Below are 21,638 nucleotides of genomic sequence, written 5' to 3' on the forward strand. Positions count from 1 at the left end.
CTTGAGCATGCGACATTTGAGCATGTGGGCATGCTACACTTGAGCATGCGACACTTGGGCATGCGACACTTGGGCATGCGACACTTGAGCATGCGACACTTGAGCATGCGACACTTGCGTGTCTTAAGCTACTTTTGAGCATGCGACACTTGAGCATATGAGCATGTGACCGTATAGATTTGTCTGAAAAGCTCCAAATATCACGGTAAAGCGATAAAGGTTGTCATTGCTCCACATATATTGGAATCGTTTTCACGTATCAGACGAACTAAAAGAATATATCTTTTTGTGAGACGAAAGCGATTGCAAATTCGCATTTCGACACGGGACTTGTTATATTATTTTAGTTTTACGTGCCGTTGGTGGGTAGGGGGGACATTAGGGTTGGAGGTGGGTTAGGGTTATGATTAGGGTTAGGTTAGGGTTAGGATTAGGGTTAGCTTAGAGTTAGGATTAGGGTTAGGTTAGGTTAGGGTTATGATTAGGGTCCATGTTGGGGTTAAGGTTTCCCAAGATTAGGGTTGGGGGGATGGATATTAGGGTTGGTTAGGGTTAGAGTCAAGGTATCCCAAGATTAGGGTTGGGGGTGATGAGTATTAGGGTTGAGAGGGGGATATTAGGGTTGGTTAGGGTTAGGGTTAAGGTATCCCAAGATTAGGGTTGGGGGTGATGAGTAATGAGTATTAGGGTTGGGGGGGGGGGTATTAGGGTTGGTTAGGGTTAGGGTTAAGGTGTTAAGGTATCCCAAGATTAGGGTTAGAGTTAGGGTTAGGATTAGGCTTTGCGTTAAGGTTACGGTATCCCAAGATTAGGGTTGGGGTGATGGGTATCAAAGTTGGGAGGGGGGTATTAAGGTTGGAGGAGGGGAGATATATCATTTTCGGACTGGTATAAATCCATGATTTTGACGCTAGTTAACTACACACTAAGAAATGACAAATTCTCAAGTGTCGCATGCTCAAGTGTCGCATGCTCAAGTGTCGCATGCTCAAGTGTCGCATGCCCAAGTGTCGCATGCTCAAGTGTCGCATGCTCTAGTGTCTCATGCTCAAGTGTCGCATGCTCAAGTGTCGCATGCTCAAGTGTCGCATGCTCAAGTGTCGCATGCTCAAGTGTCGCATGCTCAAGTGTCGCATGCTCAAGTGTCGCATGCTCAAGTGTCTCATGCTCAAGTGTCGCATGCTCAAGTGTCGCATGCTCAAGTGTCGCATGCTCAAGTGTCGCATGCTCAAGTGTCGCATGCGCAAGTGACGCATGCGCAAGTGTCCCCATGCTCATTTGTCACCATGCTAGCATGTCACCATGCTAATATATCACCATGCACAAGTGCCAACATGCTGAAGTGTCCCAATGGTTATGTGCCCCCATGCTCACTTGGTACCATGCCCATGTGTAACCATGTTGATTAGTCCCCATGCTAATGTGTAACCATGCTCAAGTGTCGCATGCTAATATGTTTCCATGCCCATGTGTCCCCTTGCTCATGTTTCACCATGCTGATATGTCCCCATGCGCATGTGTCCCCATGCTCATGTGTCCCTATGCGCATATGTTACCATGCTAATGTGTCCTCATGCTATAGCGTCGCATGCTAAACTGTCGTTTTTCATTGTGTCGCATGCTCATATGTCGGGCAACCCTGATATCCCATATCTGCACATCAATTCTCCGTCAGCATACACAATGAATAAGACTGCGGGGACGGAATCATTATATTTAGGGGTGAATTATAGACTTTCTAGTCTATTAATAGAGAATAGTGTTTTATATCTCATATTCGACTCATAGCCTCATAATTATTGTATATGAGCACTGGTAGCTATGCAATCGGCCGAAATGCAGTCTCCTACATTCGCTCGATATATTCGGCACCAGGCTTTGGCCTTATACGTGATAACCAAATGCGGGTATTTTTTAAATAATACTATGATTTTTTTGCCGCGTTGTTATTCTTGCCGGAATTAAATACTATATGACAATATACTGTGTCAGCTTTTACAGGCTATGCTTTTACTATGGTGCTTGGGTTTGAAGCTAATATGACGGTATAAAAGTCGGGGACATATATAGGCCTACTCTTGCTGTTTGTAATGCATAGTCCATTATTCAGCATAGTGCTAATGACAGCGCTTTGTGCGAAAAACGTCAAAAAACACAAGATCATCTTATGGAGAGATAACGTCAGTGGAAGCTCGTCCCATAGGGCAACTAGGGCTTTTCCCCTCACCTGAAATTCTTTTCAATAATATTGATGTACCATTTATAGACACACAGCAATCAATAGATACCGAAATCACGGCGAAAATCGCATTCTTCCCTATGCTTTCGCTTGTAAATAGCCATATATAGCGAAGCTTCTGTGCCAAAATCGAATTAACTTCTGCGTTTCGCTTTGTAAATACCTAGCCGTGGCATGCCCCGATAGCGCTCATAACAAGCTTTCACTGTCTATGTCAGGGGTGGACGAACTTTTGAGCTCGCGGGCTGCATTCGACATCTGAATTCATTCGCGGGCCGCACTATATAAAATTGGGATTATAAACCAAAACGCATTATTGGTATTTGATTATATAGTGAGGACATGGAGATAATATATATGCTTATTTACAACAAACCAAACATTGCTTTGATGATATCGAACACGCGTCAGAAACAGTGGCGAGATTTTATAGGCTGGTCGACCTCAATAACCAATTTGTCAAAACTATAGAGATTAAAGTCGGTTGTCCCGATTCTTAGAACAGGATTTAAATTTAAATCAGTGAGCAGCGATCTGTTCATGGATTTACTACTTCCACTTTTCGTTCAGTTGCAGGACACACAATGCTGACAGCATCATAACAATGTTAGCATCAAACCCGTTTCTACAATGTGGAGATAGAATATAAATACCCTAATTCTACGCATACAGAGAACGAATCTACCGAAGACACCCGCGAGTCGTTTTTATAAGCACATCACTGAAACAATTAAAAGTTGAGCCGTCAATCTGAAATCACACTCGTGATCCGAATTATATCAATCTCGTTTAGGATTTCTGTGATGTTTTGCAATTGAAAGCTTTGAAACTGCGAGGGCCTTGAGATCGGGCTGTCGCGCCAGAAATTGAATATAAAATAGGAAGTATTTACCTTAGAACAGTGGTTCTCAAACTTTTCAAGATACGCCCCCCCCCCCCTTATGATGGTGAAACATTTCGCGCACCCCAATATCGTCATATCAAAAAACGCGATTAGGATTCTAGCAAATCTAGCGGATAGTTTGATGGCATGGAAGGTTAAGACTGAGGATGAGAGGTTTTTTAATATGAAAATCAGACTAAATACCGAGCTGTAATTATGAATTGGGTGTGAATCGCGCGAAGCGGGAAAACAATTTTCAGTTGAGCTCAGACTCGCCCCTCCCCCCCAGTTTGAGAACCACTGCCTTAGAATTATCATGGTCAAATATATCAAGTCTCTGCATTGATTCGATTTTAGTACGCATTTTATCAATATATTTAATAAGCATCTTTAGACTCTCGCGGTCCGCACAGAACGGTGTTGCGGGCGGTAGTTTGCCCACCCCTGGTCTATGTCTATTCTCTCAAAGCCGCTCACCATAAAGAAACGGTGATTTATTGTGACTTGTCATCAAATTACCGAGCAGTCGGGGATACTTTGCGAGGACATTTTTCAAAACCTGAAAAGGGAGGGAAAATGCTCCCAAAGGATTGAATAAGATCAGAATATTGCAATGCCGGTATATAGGTTTTTTTGGAGCAACAGCAGACGAACTTTCAAGTACAGTCGATTAAGAGCATGCTAAGGTTAGGGAGCTGCTAGGAGTTCTGCACCATTACCTTGGAATACACCAACAAGTGGTATCGATTTGATAAGCATCCAACGCACATCAACTTGACCCTGCTGAAAGATATAGAAATCGAGTACGAGGAAGTGAAGGGGTTGGTGAAGGAAATTGTGTTCCACAAGAATGAACCGGAGACCAAGTGAATGAAGATCTTTACCAGGAACGAGTCTTTTCTGCTGCATTACAAGCTAATCCGCATCATTTTCTCCCTTCCGGCAAGCAATGCGTGTGTGGAAAGAGTGTTCTCTCTTGTTTCGGCGCATTGGATCAAGGAAAGGATCAGACGTGGTGAAATGACAGCAAATTCCCAGCTACAAGTAAATGTAAACCTAGACCTGAGCTGTCGTGAGATTCGTCAAACACTTTCTAATAACGAGGAGTTGCTGGGGAAGATTGTTTCTGGCAAAAAGTATGGAATGTGGTGCAAATCATGTACAAAAATGCTTTTTTATTGCTAATATAATTTTCCTACTGTATTTATTTTTGGGTGCATGTCGATGGCAACCATGGTCATATCTGCAGATATAGTCTGGTCAAGTGCGAACATGAATCGTGTTGAATCTTTGCTCCGTGCGCCGTTTATACAGTTTCCTTTGGAGCAATAATTAGAGGTAATGAGACTTGGTCCTTATCAGCTTAGAAATCATCCATTGATCTAATCGTATACGCGGGAAGAAAGCGCACTCTTACCTTTTATCCAACGTATGTCGATAAAAATGAATGGCTGACGTATAAGCGAGGATAGGGACGCCTTGTTATACACTTTTACAGTGGTGGTGCCACAGGCAGTTTCTCTGATTGGAACGAAATTGGGTATCGTGATCTGCGGTATGTGGTCCACTGCAAACGGTATTTCGATAGTCGACATTGCTCGGCTCGAGTTGACTGGTTTATATTCCAATAACTATTTTTCCAAAGTAGTAACCACTAGCGAACTTTCAAAATTCGTATATAGTTGAAAAATCGCTTTCTAATACCTTTGGTGGTTTTTAATATCATATTGACCACCCCGATTTCATCCGCATAATCCGAGCGTGGTTTCAGCACATTAAAACGCATCAAGACTTTTCTAAGAATCGGGAGAGGTTCACGATTCTCATTACTGTCATTATGCGTATTCCAGATGATTGCAATTAACTCGTCATTGAACATTTTGCAGCTATGAAATCACGCCGCGCGCAATAGGCCTACTGATACAAACGTTCAAATGTGCAGGTATGAACTACTGTACTTAATACTTTCTTCCAACTAATTTGAAATACGTAAGCCTAGTTAACTATGTTTAATGTGTATACCCCATACACACTGTGTTTGACCACCACAAAGTCTCATTTTCACATCGAAATACCATCGTGTGACGTCATTTAGACAACAAACACCGCGTGCACCCCTTGCTCACCACCCGATATTGTCACGAGTCGCCACCGGATACTGTAGTGGCATAATCTACAGCTGTAACATCAATTGGTTGCGGATTCGAGTCCGACCGAGTTCGACTCCGGAATTTGTACCTAAGTGTTGGAGTTTTATCGAGGCTCATACTCTCCATCATATCCGTGTAAGCCAGACCTGGTCAAAGTGCGGCCGCGAAGATATTCTGAGTGGCCCGTGAGAAGTTGCTTGGAACTCAATACATGAAATCAACGTTTTACTGCCGCTACGTGGACTAAACCCATAGACTGTATAAAGTGAACCGAAAATTCGTTTACTTTCAAGCTTGTTCATTAATATGTCGGCCCGGGATTACGCAGCCTGCGTAGGGTTAGCTCGCATGCGTAATTCAGATTCAAAATAAAGTCAAAGTGGAGAATTATCATGCTGTAGCAATTAAAATCACAAGAAGTCACCAAATCTTCTTTTTTGTCATTGTCACAATAGGCCACGCATTACACGGTCTGGTTGTGTGTTAAATTGTTAAGGGATACGTTTACAAAAGAGGGTTCAAAGTGTATCATGTTTAACATTGATTCGAAATATGACGGCACTGAGCAGCATTTAGCAGCTAAAAAGCGTAATTCACTGCTTTCCATTTAGAAATAAAATTAGTACGCTTGAGAAAACAGTTAAAATTTTTGACTTGGCCGGTCAATGTATTTTTGGCTTTTCATTTGGCCCACGGAGGAAAGTAATTTCCCACCCCTGCACACAAAAAAAAATTTACCTCGATTTACCGCGAAATGTCTGGAAGCAGGGTGGCCAGCCACTTGGCAGTAATATAACATTACCGTCACTCAATGTAAATTCAACTTACACCCGTCCGGTAATCTAGCTTTACACGCCAGACTGTAATGTTACAGTCACCTCTGGTATATTCAATCTACATTCTCTCCTGTACATTTACGAGGAGACTGTAATTTTACCTCCTACCTAGTACCTACAACCCTACATGCTGTCCTTTGTAAATCAGATTACATGACAGCTTCTAAATTTACGTACATCCATACCTATCCCAAAGCAACGGGATGCCAAAATACAGCAAGTTTCTTCACGCTCTAAAAACGACATTGGGACAACTGTATATTCATTCATGATTCACGATGAAAAAGTATTGCTGCTGGAGGTCTAATTCTTCTGTAGGAGGAATACAAATATAGCACAAGTGGTCCCAAGAAAAGGTGAATTAATTTCACCGCCGGATAAACTTCCAATTGTTTCTTTTTCTCGTCTTCATTCCTTCTGTGTGACTAGTATCTTGCAGTTCCACTAAAAAGAACTCATGCGTAAGTCGCTATATTAAGCAAAGTTCCTAATCTAGACATGACATTACAATAACTACTAAGACAAATAGGCTAACAAAAATATAACAATTTTTGAAGTACCGTTACTGGTACATTTTGTGACGACGGCTCCGCCTTTTACATGATATAGCAGAGATTCATGACTTACTTTATCTAATGCAGCGGTTCTCAACCTTTCTGGACATGCGCCACCCTCGGCGATGGCCAAAAAGTTTACGCCCCCCTGCACTTATCGTCACGTCAAAAAGAGCACATCATCTAATACAGAGATAGGCAACCTTTTTGCTAATCACGGTCACATTTCAATTACTTAGGTAGCCTAAGGCCGCATTCCAGGGCATAGCCGCCGCATAGCAACCTATATTGCATCTAAGTCTGTCTTAAGTAGTGCAGTTCGCCAGCTATTACCAACAGCTACCCAGTGCACTGAGCTTTAGGCTACTGCCAAATCTATGAAGTAATGAATGACTTACACATGGGAATTGCTCTAAATCTTCAAAGAATATCAAAAATCTGCTCAAATGAAGTTGAATGCGACTGCTGGAGTTTGAATTTGGCGAGCTTTCTTGAATACGAAATAAGTTTCTTCTTCAACAATCGTCTTCTGAAAATGGTTGTGAAACACATGTTTAGTCAGAATTCAGACAGACTTAGTCAATTTCTCGCGCCCCGCAGGTTGAGAACCACTGATCTAATGTATTGAAGCAAAAGGTTCCTCATTTGAGGTGGCATGTGTGCCAAACAAATCCAGCAGTGGATGGAAACATCTCTATGCTATGGCCCGAAAATTACATGAACAAACCAACAGTTTCAACTCCTCTGTGGCGGAGTATGTGGTGTCACAGGTCACTATGTAAGTCGACTAATATCCCAAAATAGAACAGAGAATGCGGCGAATGAAATATTTCAATAATGAAATCAAAGTCATCCCGATGGTGTGCACAGTCGTAGATATTCACGGTAACAAATACTATGTAGTACTGTACCTTTTACGATGCGTATCTCATTCAGCATTCCTAGGAATCTTCAAGGATCCACTTTCTTCACGCACAAGCTTCGCTCCACCTGGGTTGGAATCCCGGTACGTTTAGCGAGACACCGATGACCGATTCCATATTGGCGCTCCACCCTTTGCTCAAATCTCAATAATGGCCAGACGACGATACGACACTCGAACGATTTCAAATCGAGTGGTATTCATCCGCTGACATGCCACCAATAATATTTACCGGCCACGTTATAATGTTTGATTTAGGTCGTATTTTTTCATACAGAAACAATTATCATTACATATAGTCCCTTTCTGTTCCATCTAATCTCGTATAAATTGATATATATTCCACGTGATGTTCACTACTTACTATACATATACTTACCCAGACGCTGCTTGTGATGTCACAGCTGTGCGTTGGTTGTTTACTACGAAACTCAGAAAAAGCAGTAACGCGTAACCCTAACCTACTGTAACCTATGACAGATCGCGATGTCCGCCATTAACAAATGGTCAACTTAGCATGCGGTGCTGATATTTCCAGTTTCCCGAACAATATTATACATCCTAAACTGATATTTTAACTTATCAGTCGTATCCCTGGTAACCAACGAAACCGGCCGTATAGCCATAGCCTTATAATATAATATAGTGGCTATGGTGTACCACATTAGCTACGATTGTCAGTTGTTTCTTTTACCCCAGTATGTACTTTAATGAAATTGGTACTAGGGCCAACAATTTCCGTATGATAGACCCCAGTCTCGCGAACGTGGTTGAATCAGGTCAAATCACCACAAAAAATGATATCAGCAGTAACATTCAGTTCCACGTATAACATTGGCCGCAGCGATTTTCAAGCTAATCAATTTTGCCAATAGCCTGATATACTGCAGGAACGATTAACTGCCTGTAATTTTGCGAATAAATTCTGGTAACTTGACTTTACAGCTAAATTAAGGTAATATTACACATCAAAATGTAAAATTACAAGCTACTCACAGCTATTGGCTGCGACTAGTAATTCGTTGCAAAATTTACAGAGATTTCCCAGTAAATCTACCAGATTTTTTTGTGTGTGGTGTAAGCAGTGTTTTATAAAAGCCTAGAAGCACGGGTCGTGTTACACGTCAGCAGCTACGGAATAAAACTGAAGAAAATTGTCCTGGTGTAAATTACCGTAGCTGTCGACAAACACCATGAATACCGCAAAAAACAACAACCAGATCAACATTTTCGCCCCACGACGCAGTCTGCCGGGATATCAACTGACGCGTACTCGAAATTTTGAATTGATAAGTAGCGAACACGTTGGTGCTACATCGCAAATACGATATCCTCCATGACGAAATTTTCTACCGCAAGACTAATGCTGCCAGTCTGCTGTTATGAGTACGTGACATTCTGTTTCTGTACTTGGGTGTTCTGTATGAATCTGGAATCGGCTTGCTTCTGCATTGCGCCATCATTTTGAAGAATCTTTAACAGTGAACTCCATTAAAGGAGTAGAACTGTATTTAATTATCAAGCTCATTTTTGATCACTATGCAATGACTTCAATCACTCACAATCTAACAATAATAATGACGATGCAATCGTACCCTCGTAATTTTTCCAATTCTTACATAAACGATCAGGCAAGGTATAATACGAATCCAATAAGCATATTGTTAGTACGTGATGCATTCAGTTGTAATCGAGTTAAATCTTCTCAGCAAGACGAGAGAATATCTGTGGACTCAATAAAAATCCGCTATAAAATGTTAGAAAGGGTCGCATGCGGCTCGTGACCCTCAGTTTGGCCATCCTTGTGTATACACTATGTTTTTCTGCGATAATGGGTGTTTTTAAAGCAGGGGTCACCAACCCGGTGCCCGCGGGCACCAGGTAGCCCGCGGGGACTATAGATGAGTAGCCCGCGAGCCCATTCTAAAAATAGGTGGAATAGCAGCATTTACCAATGTTCGTCAGATTATTACCAGTGAGCTTTTAAATATATAGATTGATTGATTCAGCTATTCTTGTTCCAAACACACTAACATGTAACTTACATATATAAACACCTAAAAATATCTTCAATTACAATAAGTGATATATAGATGTATGTGATAGAATCACCAGATATTCAAGATACGGCGCATTGCCTATAAAGGCGACATGACGGAATGCCGTCCACGGTCTTCTTGAAATGGTAGGGGGTTCCGTTGCGATAGCTCGACGACCAGGACAATGCCAAAGTAGTAAACAATATTACTATTCGGAGTCAGATAGCCGTGAAGTACTAGCAGATTTTCGATATCTGTATACCCATTACATATTACATCTTTTGGCACAGCTTGTTTCTGTTACACTCAACGCAGTTTGATATATCATGTTTCTAGCTTTCTGTAATCGTTGCTGCTGTCCGGTATAATAATATGTTGTAATTTCTGGATGCTGAACAGTTGGAGATTGAAATTTGTAACACTACAAAATGACTCCCATCTCAGTCTGCAGCAAACGTTTGGTGCATTGTTGATACGGAAAAGTACAGTGGTGTATGCTAGGGTTGCCATATTTTTGTCTTACAAATTCCGGACGCTTTTCAGCGCCCACTAGCGGATTTCAAAATGAGGTGTGCGATCATGGTCGATCAATATGACGTCACACCAGCAACGCTTTGTCTAATGACTAGAGGTGGTCACGATCCGGTTCAAGAGTACGTGGTTGTGTATTGTAAGTGGTAACCAGGGCCGAAGCCACATTTTTCAGCCCCCTCCTGCCGAAATAAACACTGATCTTGGGCCCGCCATAGGGTATTCGATGCAACTTCTGGGGGCTTACTATATGCATCTGGTCTTTAAATGATTTGAATGAATTGTGTCAATATTATTGGTTCTTCCATATATTACTGTATAATTTTGATCGTCTCTCCGCTCACGTGATCAGAGTTAGCGGGGTAGAGCTCATGGAGGACGATGACTTCAAAATACAAGGAGCGCATGTACATCGTTAAGTCATGTTCATGTCACGCCAATGAAATTATTTATCAGCCTAATGCCGGTGCGCACTGCACCACTGAGTTATATAGACACCGCACATCCGGTGGTTTCCAACCTTTTTTGGTAGCGACTCCATTTCCAATTTGAAAATGTGGCTTGGCCCAGCTAAAAATTTGATGAGCTGATTACTAATTAAAGGTAGGTACATTTGCCCAGACTCACTCACGGCCTATATTGGAAGCTAATTACGTTCAACATCTTCGCGAACCCCAGATAAAAGGCAATCTACCCCCAGGTCTAGAACCACCATCTTTGAATATATCATCCAAATGGCCTGTCCTAAACCGACTCTATGAATTTTCCATTGCCATTACATGATTCAAATCACACTTATTTTTGTAAATGAGTGGTATTTTTTATTTATTTTTGATCGCCGTTTTTGCGAGGGTGATAGTCCTCATATTAAAACCAGAGGTGGTCAGTAACGAAGTACTTCTACTTTTTCGAAGTACTCAAGTAGTTTTCCTCTACTTCTGGTACTTACTCAAGTAGATCTGAATTTCACTACTTCTACTTCTACTTCATAATTTTTTGTGATCTACTTACTTACTTTTCGCTATTTTCAGTTTGTCAAGTAGAAGTAGTTTAATCCTCCAATCAGGAAGATAGCTCGAGTAATTTCGGGGCTGTTTTCACGGAGTATCAACATTTCATTTTCATGAAAGTCGAGTTAAGCCTAGAATTTTGGTCGCGCTTCGCGCGCAGTGAAAGCGGAGTATCCAGTATGATTTCACGAAAGTATCGTTGAATATAATTTAGGTAGCGGGTGTGCGTGGTTCCGTTCACACCGCATTGTCACACTTCGCCATATCAAATATTTCATCATAGTATATATGGCTTATCATAATGTTTGAAACTGATGTTTCGCAATCTAGCATTCACTTATCATATCGTAATCTAGCTGTCCATGGCGTGTCCTAATCTGGAAACGTGGACTCTGACTTTTCTTTAGTTTTAGAGCTGTTTCAGCATACCAACCTTCGAAACTTTCTGGACTAAAGACATTAAATACATGTTCCGTTTTTAGATTTAGATTTCACTTGCAATTCCCAGTACCATATATTTTGGTTTCTAATTAATATCAGTTCTTCTATCTGGATAACATACATGTTGAAGTATAAAAGCAAATGTAGTAATGCCTTCAATTTCCAGAAATAAAGCTTGTAGCAAACAATACGTTCATATTGCCAAATTTATTCCACTGGAAGCTTTACGACTTGCTCTCTTCAGCAGTGAACGCCAGTAAATGAGGTTAACCAAGTTCGAAATATAGAAAGAATTCTGTCCTTGTGACATAATAATAACAAGTACAAAGAGTCGCTAACGGCAGTAATCAGTAGGGATGGTGTGAACGTGAGGTTCACGTTCGCGTTCTGTGTGTGAACCTCGGAAATTTATAGGTTCACGTTCACAACAGAACCTTGGTAGGTTCTGCACTGTATACCTTTCTCATATATTACAATTTTCACTTCATTATGACATATTCCGTTCAAATTTATTGCATTTCAACAGCGGGATACTCTATTTATGGCGCTGGCAGTATAAAAATCTACAGTAAACGAGCATGCACCTTGACAATCTCAAAAAGTTTTACTTGCTTTGTTACTAAAGTTTGCTCGAAATATCCAGCTTAATAACCGTTTGTGACTCTCTGCTGTAAGCTTGACTCGCAACAGGGATATCTAGACTAGTCCAGATATCCCTGACTTGCAATCACACAACATCACGAACGAAATGCGTAGTCAGCAATGATGCTTACCCGAACAATCAATGAGATTGATATCGTTCTCTGAAGTAAAAAATCTAGCAGGTGTTCGGGGTCAATCTTGACTTCATAGGTTCACTGTATCATTAAAACCAAATCCGTACGATTGAGTTGTTGGCTACTGCTGTATAACTTGTTAATGGAGTAAAATCGGTAGCAAGTATAGAAACCCGTTTTACACTCTGCCTTATATCAATGTAGCAATACTCAAACGCCGAATACATTGTCCGGTCTGGGCTAGACCGTTACGGCGTAAGTTTTGATTCCCTGGTAAGTCGTCGTCGAAATTGTTGGCTAAGCGACGGAAAATATTGATTTTATGGGATTATTATATCCTTTGATTGCCTCAGTTGATACATTTAGCGACGTTAAAACGCCAATATGTACCTCAGCATTGTGGCATTATACGTGGCCCGAGTCGTCGCTAGGTATCGTGTACGCTGTACAAGTGTACAATGTACATTGTACACTGTACATTGATATAGGCTATCACTTCACTGAAAGATAAGATTGGAATTAGCAATAAAACGTCACGTAACGTCATGAGGTTCACGTTCTCGTTCACACAGAACCTTTCAAAAAGGTTCGCGTTCACACCATCCCTAGTAATCAGCGCACGGTTACGGTACAGCACACACAAAATCAGCTGTAAAACTATAGATAACTAACCTACGGAGGTTAGTTATCTCTAGTAAAACAGCCGAATGACAAAACAACACTAATGGAAGATTCCCAGCGTGTAGAGATGTTCCTTCTGGCGACACAATATAGCATTTTTACGGTCGACCATATTTTTTATTAACGTTTACTAATCGCACAATGTGTTTACACCGTATCCAACACACCATCTCCGTATTGCTCTACGACTAAACTTAGGGCCTTATAGTATGGGGGAGTGCGCAATACCATGATATTTTCTAAAACGTGCTGTTTAAGTAAACAGAGGATTATTATCGCATTTCCATATCAATACTATCATTTTCATCCCATAATCTGAACGAATGCTTATCCTTACGATATCGAAAATTGGATACCTGCTGGTATGCATCAATATGAATCAAGCTCGTCACCTTTCGCATAGCTCAATTTGCACCTTTTTACAATCCATATGAACGAATTAGGATCGTTTTCACAACTACTTACTTACTTGAGTACTTTTAAAATCAGTCAATTCTACTTCTACTTCAAGTAGTTTTAGGTTGCTCATGGAAGAAGTACTTCTACTTGTACTTGAGTAGATTTTTTCGTCAATACTTCTACTTCTACTTGAGTAGCTTTCTTGACTACTTTGACCACCTCTGATTAAAACCAATATATATGATGCTAAATCGCGCGAAGCGCGGAGAAAAATTTCATGTAGCATATATCTTCCCAAAAATAATCTTGTTTATGTTGATTTATGAAAATATTATGAGCATTACTTCAAGCCTTCAAAATTCCGGACATTTAGGCATATTTTAGAAATTCCTCCCGGACGCAGTTTTTACAGTGAAATTCCGGACATGTCCGGGAAATTCCGGACGTATGGCAACCCTAGTGTATGTGCAGCAGCTACGAAGAATGCAAGCGTCTATGGTTCAACTTATCGTTGTGAATCAGCCTTTTCGGACATGAACTTCATCAAAAACAAACACAAAACACGCTTAATTAATGCACATCTGGAACACTCACTCAGAATTGCAGTGTCAAGTTAAATACCAGAGTGCAGCGCACTAGTTGATATCATACAATGCCAGGCTTCCCACTGACTGCTATAGAAACAGATAACATGATGCCCAGGCCTGCCCAGTGCTATGAATATCAAAGCGGAAATTAAGTGTAATGCGGGTAAACGACGGGAGTAAATAGTAGCCCGCCGCTTCAATCATCAACCAAAAGTAGCCCTCGGTTGCAAAAAGGTTGGTGACCCCTGCTTTAAAGTATGATCGCTGTGCCCGCATAGAAGCGGTGACTCGATCTAGCGTTAGTTATCTTATTTCGATTCAGGTGGCTAAAATTATTCGGGACGCATAGTTCGTTTTTGACTCCTATAGGTAGCGATGGTCATTCTGCTGTCGATAATGACATTTTAGGCGCCTAATAAGACTTGGTACGATAATATATATATTCGTGAGGAGCCTTGTAGCCGGAAATTATCGTCATGTCGGCGTCGGTTTACTCGCGACAAGCGAAATTACTCAACCCATGTTATAGAAATCCGTGACATGCGCGTGTTGCGATTTCGTAGAACAGCTGGTCTTACGATATTGTTTTACATAGAATCATCTAGTCATGTGCTGATTTTTGGAGAGATGAACGTCGTATGAGTACAGGAAGGGAGCAAGTTAGGCTCGCAGCCATATCAGTATCGGGAATGTTGATTAGTGGCCTCTCGTCAATTAATTATGGATGCCATCGGAGTTGGAAAAAGTAGCTAATGTCGGTGCTCATTTAGAAGTAGCAATATAGTCGTAAATTTATACTCAAGTATAACTATAGGTGACGATTTCCAAGTAAGTGTAAAGTAAATGGAAAGGACGCATAGTTTATGTTTGTCCTTGACGTTTTTGCGGCACATACACCGACTCATGATATACATACACACGATCTGAGTGAGTGCATGATGTGCATATGCCGCAGGACAAGAAAGATGCAGACTGCAGATATAGCCTAAGGCTTCCTAAACTTGCACCACCCCTCCATGCTATCGCAGTAATACATTGTATTGTGTTAATGGACACAACACAGTGGAGCTTATCGCCTTTTTAGGCCTTGTGCTTCACGACACGAATTTCATAATGTTCAACGGTCTTCGCTTTTGTATTCTTGGGAATGGCTTTCAGTCTCTCTCGCAGTCATTCTTCTTTCTCTCTCGCTCCCATGCGTCCCCATCGAGGTCTCTGCTGCCGACTTGCACGACTCACTTTCAGTCCGGACTTTTCAATTCACTACCGTGGTAGTGAGGTCGTCGGCGATGAGGAGCCCAGAGAAACCTCCGACACCTAGACGTTGGTCAGAACCGGGATTCGAACCCACGTCCATTGGTGTTGTGACTGCAGTATTTAACCGACTGCGCCACTCGCTTCCCCACTCGCAGTAATACATTAGCGCCAAGCGGGGAAGTCATGGATACCAGCGTTACTAAGCAGGTCTTTGGTCGAACCCACCTACCAAGAAGCCGGACGCTTTATCATTACGCTATCTCGTCGGTATTAGTAAAATATTTTAGTATTTCATAAAATCATAACCAAAGACTAATAATTGCAAGTATAGAAAACCTACTTGAATTCTCAAAAAACGTATGCAAGCACTTCGGTATTGACCACCTCTGTCGGATTATGTTGAGCAATGGGCATGTATAGAGTCATTTATTGAGTTGCTATCTGCGATACCAACTTATACCCTATCTATACTACTTATCTATCTCTAACAAAATTCAGCACAGTGCATGCAGATGAATTGGCGTAGCTTGCGACGAACTTGAGTCCAGACATAAGTTTTAATGATTGTATTTTCGTCACAAACGCTAGGATCACCATATGTCCTCTTCTATCAGGAACTCGTCCCCATTTATCGCTTTGAGAGCCAGACTAATGGACAGGCACAACTAAAAAACGCCATAAAATATACGATGTCTGCGATGCGGATGTACGGGCGGTCTTTCGAGAATAGAACTGATAAAATGACCTTTGTTTAATCAACACCACTGTAATATAGTTGTAAAGTGAGACATTCGTGACTCGGGTCGTACAATTGACCCTTTTTTTTCTGTTTTTATTCGACACAGCATATTTTCTTGTAAAAGTTCTAGTATCGTCAGTTTTCTAGTACAGTAATCCAATTTTACGGAACCCAAAATACAGTAACCCAAACGCACACACTGTTACCTAATGTACGGAAATAAGGTCGCAAAATTGTACTGAGGGCAGAGGCATCATTCACCATCCTGGCTATGCCTCCGCGTATAGGTACCTTGCGGCCAGGGATGGATTTAATGGTTTTTTATTTGCTGTATCACAAGAATGAGTTCGCGCTTGGTAGTTTCAGTTCTAGACGTGACCACCGGAGTTGGAAAAAGAGTGATTCGTATGAATGAAGTCAATTATTTCCAACCGGCTATTTCGACTCATCCTGGTCACATATAGATCTTGCTATCGGTTATACTGTGCGTTGACAATAGTATATACATCAGAAAGTCTTGTGTACTGGGTGGTCGGTAATAAAGTAAAAATTTGGAGTATTCAAGTAAATTTTTACTGTACACTACTTAACCAATTCGTGATGATTTTAGATTACTTTCACTTCTACTTAACAGTTTTCATGCAAAACTACTTCGATTTTTAACTTTGGATCTTGTAACGTGTCGAGTATGATTGCATCAACTTTATGAGTCACATTGTCGTATCAGATGGGGAAAGTAGCTTATTCGACCGCCTCTGCTTAACTATTGGGATACTTTTCGCAGTAGAATGTCGCCATAAATCAGGGACGGGCAACTTCTCCAGTCGGCGGGCCGGATATAGGAAAATTAAGTACTTGGCGGGCCGGATTGCTGAATTGATACATTATTCGCCCATTTATCCACATATACAAGGAATAAATCGTATTTAATGAATTTATTTTAGCGACAGCAATGTAACTTTAAAGCCATTTCTCGCCGATAATGGCGAAGAAAGTGTCGATTTGAGAACAGCATTGTCGTACAGGCACCACCACTGCTTCTTTCTGATCAATCAACACACTGTGCAAACCTTAATGAGGATTCCAAGGCGTTCGATAAGCCCGGTACCCCAAATTTACCAAATATCAATTCATTAGGGTTTAGTAGGTGACAGGATAGCATTGTTTTTCAACTGTGTGGCCTATTTTATCTTGATATTGCATTCATGCGGCCCGCGGCCTCGGAATTTGAAAGTGGCCCGCGACCCGTTTTGAGTTGGCGATTATATAGGGCTGGGCACAATGATTCGAGTACTCGAATCTGAATCGAGTAATAATTTTGATGATTCGAGTCGAGTTGTAAAATAAGATTTTTTCGAGTACTGAAATTATGCGCTCTTCGCCACCGAAAGTTATTTTATCAACGAGAATTATAGTTTCGATACTAATTTTCACTGTTGAAGCCTTGAAACCTTGATTGACCGTATTGTAGCATACGAAACATATCGTACAAAGCTACGAACGTTACTGGAAATAGCACATTTCCGAAGTCATGATCGTCCCGTAACATTGTCACCAAGTACAATGAAATCGGTACGGGCGAAAAAATACTAAAGTATCTTTAATGTGATGGATAACGGGCATTATATTCTTCGCGGTCGCATAAAAGGTATATATTTGAACTTTGCCATATTACATTCTGTTATGATTAAATAGTATATTCATATTGAAATGAACCCGAATATTTTCGGCTGACACTCGTCAGGGGTAATCGTCAGCAACTAGTAGAGAATTGGAAAGAACATTGTATATCAACAATCGTATCACAAAAATATGACGTCACCAGCATGAAATTTCGAATGAGAGAGCGTTCAATGTACTATTTTTAGGTGATACACGAACTCCTTTTGTTGACAGAGTTTTGGTTGGTGTATTTTGATAAAAGTTGATTCCAAGGCACACAAATGGAATTGTGAACGGCCTCGACCTACGATTCGAAATCGGTCGTCTCGATGTTATGTCTCTGTTATGACGTCAAAACGAGTGATACTCGATTACTCGACTCGACTCGAAGCATATTGCGTGATTCAGAATCGAATCACTCATGTATTCGATTTTGCCCAGCCCTATTGGCGACCCCTGGCACAAGTGGTGTCTTACAAAAGGCCAGAAGTCTGGCATGCTACAAGTCTACAGTTACGGAATCAAAAATAATAAATATCGGCGTGGTGTAAATGACCATTGTAGTCGACAAGCACCACGATTACCACAAATGACATTAGGGTTGGGTACATCGTAAATGCCGATAATGAAAGTCTTCTTGCTTCGACGAACTTACGCGTAAGCTCCACCCTTGCTCGCTGCGCATACATATGTTATAATAACATACAGCCACTAAAATTTATGCATGTAGGAAAGTAGTGGGGAATCTTGGAAGACTGGGACTGCGGACCACATTATCATGTGATACGGAAAACTGTCCACGGGCCGAACAATATCCCTTCGCGGGCCGTATGTTGCCCGCCCCTGCCGTAAATAGTCTGTTAATTTCTAGTTGAATTAGTCTAAATATTCTGCTGCCACAGAATTCACCATTCAGATATACTCCGAAATACGTGTGATAGAACGTAAAAATTCCAATGGTTTATCCGTAATACGCTGAATCAAGCATCAGTGTCGTGAAGCGATTGCCTGTCATAACACGTGTATCCGTCATGGCATTAGATAGCGCGAAATTCAATATGCCATCACGGATCTCACCATTGTGGATGCTATCGCTGTATCACGAAGCGCATAAGCGAAACTATACTCATCGCAGACATGCAAAAGATACATCATCTTATAAATTGCATGATTGATGAGCATATTTGATTATTTTTCGCTACAGGGACTGTCCAGGATTTCGATTCCAGTCATATCCCACTTGGTATAAAATCGTCGATATAGCGATTGCAACTTCTGATCAATTGTCAAAATGGCAGATTTCCAGCAGTTCGGAAGACAGCGTCTGCGCGTCATAGACATATTAAATCGATTGGAATTCATGCCGGCCGTCCGCAATAACGCGTTATAGTAGTCAAATCGATTTAGGAAGTGACCATTCCAGAAGTGCAGATAAGGCAGTCAAGGGTCGTTCTTGAAGATATTCTCAGTTATAACCAACGGGAAGTTATCATGATAAATACGAGAAGAGCAACATAACGTCTGACTTTTGATACTTCATCCAATGGCCAATTCAGTTCAATGCATATTAAATTCTCTTTTGACACCATCAGATTACGTTGAAATTAAAAGCTACTAGGGAGACTAAACGACTTGGAGCAGTCTTCGTCACCATTAATCATCCAGATACACAGCCTGTACATTGAGCCTGACCTCCGAATATTTTGATACAAAATTGCGATGTTAGTATTTCCATGAGCTACGGTACTTAGGCAAAATTCGACTAGTCGCAGGTAATTATTCGACTTTAAAAGTGGTTCCAGTAGTACCAGAACTGCAGCCGAAGTGCCAATTGTAATGCTCAATGTGCGAAATCGCTACAAAGATAGTTTCCGTCGACATGTAACCAAAGTTATACCGACATCTAAATTCGTTGTCGGGGTTGGGATTCTATAGTATTATGATCAGTATTATCGAAGATTCTATTATTTTTATCCGCTCAAGACACAACACGCTGCAATAAGCAGATGGAAATCTGCTGAAACGGCCAAGTACGGTTTCGACTACCCTGACCGAATACTCAGTGTAATACTGTCCGATCGCGATCTCTTCGTTTGTCTGTTAAAGGCTTTTTACCGCCTCCTTTTTATTATATCGCATTGTTTTGTTATTGACTTGACTTGTTCGAAAATATGCTACAAAATAAGCGACGTAAAAATGGAAGGTGTACCAGATAGACCTCCGACACTTCGGAATAAACTGGGTCCCCCAGCGTCGATGGTGGTGACTTGACCTCTACGCCAATTCCGAATGTGGTGACTATCCTAATGTGGTCAACTGGTCATCCATCACCGGCGATGAGGCGTTGATATTCAGACTAGGCCGAAAGCGATGACCTTTTTAAGGTATCACCTTCATATTCTTGGGCTGAACGGTGACGTGATGAAGCTCCAACATCTTCTTTAGTCATTAGCTTCCGACATCTTGCACTCTGTGTAATCTCAAAGTGCTATAGTTCCGCGAAATATATTATGCTTTCAGGGAGTACCGCGAGGTCAGAGAGGTTGAGACCCGTTGATTTAAACGATTCTGATTTGTTCGCAAAAACTATACGTACCGCAGCTAGACAATGATTGAAGTGTTAATAACATGACGATGATGAACGACTATTATCTTTTCTATTTCCTTATCATTACCATTGTGAGTTGTTGGTTACTTGCAATCCAATGGTATTAATGTTGTAACGCTTTTTCGCAGTTTTAAGCATATAGCTTATAGGCGTACAGAGAACCTCAACGCCACCCTTGAACACACAATATGGCCTCCACAATGAAGACCGACTCCAAGAACCAATACAATAGGACTGTAGGCGGAATGGGCCGGACGGAGCTTATCATCGGCATCCTCATGGTGATTTTCGGAGTCTTCACTGTCGCGTCGCACGAGACCGCGGCCAGCCACTACAGGCATTTACTCGAATCGAAACCACTCCTTATAGACGAGTATCCTGTACACAGCGAATTAACCTACACCTCCCAAGGGATCATATGCGGATTAGCCATGATAGCCAGCGGTGTCCTTGGAATAGTCTTAAAGCAGAGTCCCTCCGGGAGCTTGTACATCGCCAGCATGGTCATAGCCATGGTGTCGGCTGTGATTGCCTTTCTTACGACTGTGCTGTCGATTTTTGCCATTAATGAAGCCTTCTTCTCCGAGGCGCTGATTGTGTCGCACGCCTTCATCGGTCTTCTTGGAGTGGTGGCGATTGCAGTAACCTTGACTCACGCGGTGTTCTGCTATTACGGAATGCGACATCAGGCTTCGCCGTCTAATTCGCAAGTGACTGTCGAGACGTCACACGGGCTGCTCCGGACTGCTGGCACTCAGGTCTGAAGACGCTGACACGCTGCGCGGAATTCGATGTTGAGAACTCATCCGTCTTCAATAGTTGGATCGAGTGTTGATGCGTTATGAAAACATTGTATATGTCACAGTTATATAGCGGTGGTCGGTAACGGGGTAGTGCCTACTTACAATACATTACGGTCTCATTTGTTGCGTTCTGTCACTTCTGCGTATGATTTTTTATTGCAATTTCAAAAGAAAAAAACGAGTCGAGTAAAATCGTAATAAAAACCGCTTAAATAGCCCATGTATCGTGGTATCTGAATACATTTACAATAACATCGGTCCTATTGCGTTTGTCGTTAAGAAGAATCTTGCAATTACGGGAGTAACGGCCTCCGATATAATGCTACAACTATACCCCTCCTCGGACACGTCTACTTTCTGTTTATGATATTTATGATTTTACGACAACATTGATCCTTTTACATCAAGCCGATATTTTTTATTATGATTCCGTATTTACCGACACCTCCCACTTCTAGGATTTTTTAATATAACGCTTACGCGAATCACGTGATGAGAACAAGCCAATACAAACTTCCAAC

The 21,638-nt window shown here is 41.4% G+C and overlaps 1 protein-coding gene and 1 long non-coding RNA gene across 6 annotated transcripts in view; one reads left to right on the forward strand and one right to left on the reverse strand.

Moving 5' to 3' along the window:
- LOC145435023 (baculoviral IAP repeat-containing protein 2-like) overlaps positions 1-21,638 on the forward strand; it is a 406,058-nt gene that overhangs the window by 149,624 nt on the left and 234,796 nt on the right. The gene's annotated exons all lie outside the window — the stretch shown is intronic.
- LOC145436345 (uncharacterized) lies at positions 6,317-8,106 on the reverse strand. 2 transcript variants are annotated; one of them, XR_013914274.1, is made up of 3 exons: positions 7,574-8,106; positions 7,061-7,191; positions 6,317-6,552 (listed from the first exon to the last, which is right to left on the reverse strand). It is a non-coding gene; the product is annotated as an uncharacterized LOC145436345 (long non-coding RNA). The 2 variants fall into 2 exon arrangements; XR_013914272.1 differs by lacking the exon at positions 7,574-8,106 and having other exon boundaries at positions 7,061-7,567.

This window comes from Botryllus schlosseri, chromosome 3, assembly GCF_051294905.1.
Source record: "Botryllus schlosseri isolate E-star chromosome 3, Bs_hap1, whole genome shotgun sequence".
NCBI lineage: Eukaryota > Metazoa > Chordata > Ascidiacea > Stolidobranchia > Styelidae > Botryllus > Botryllus schlosseri.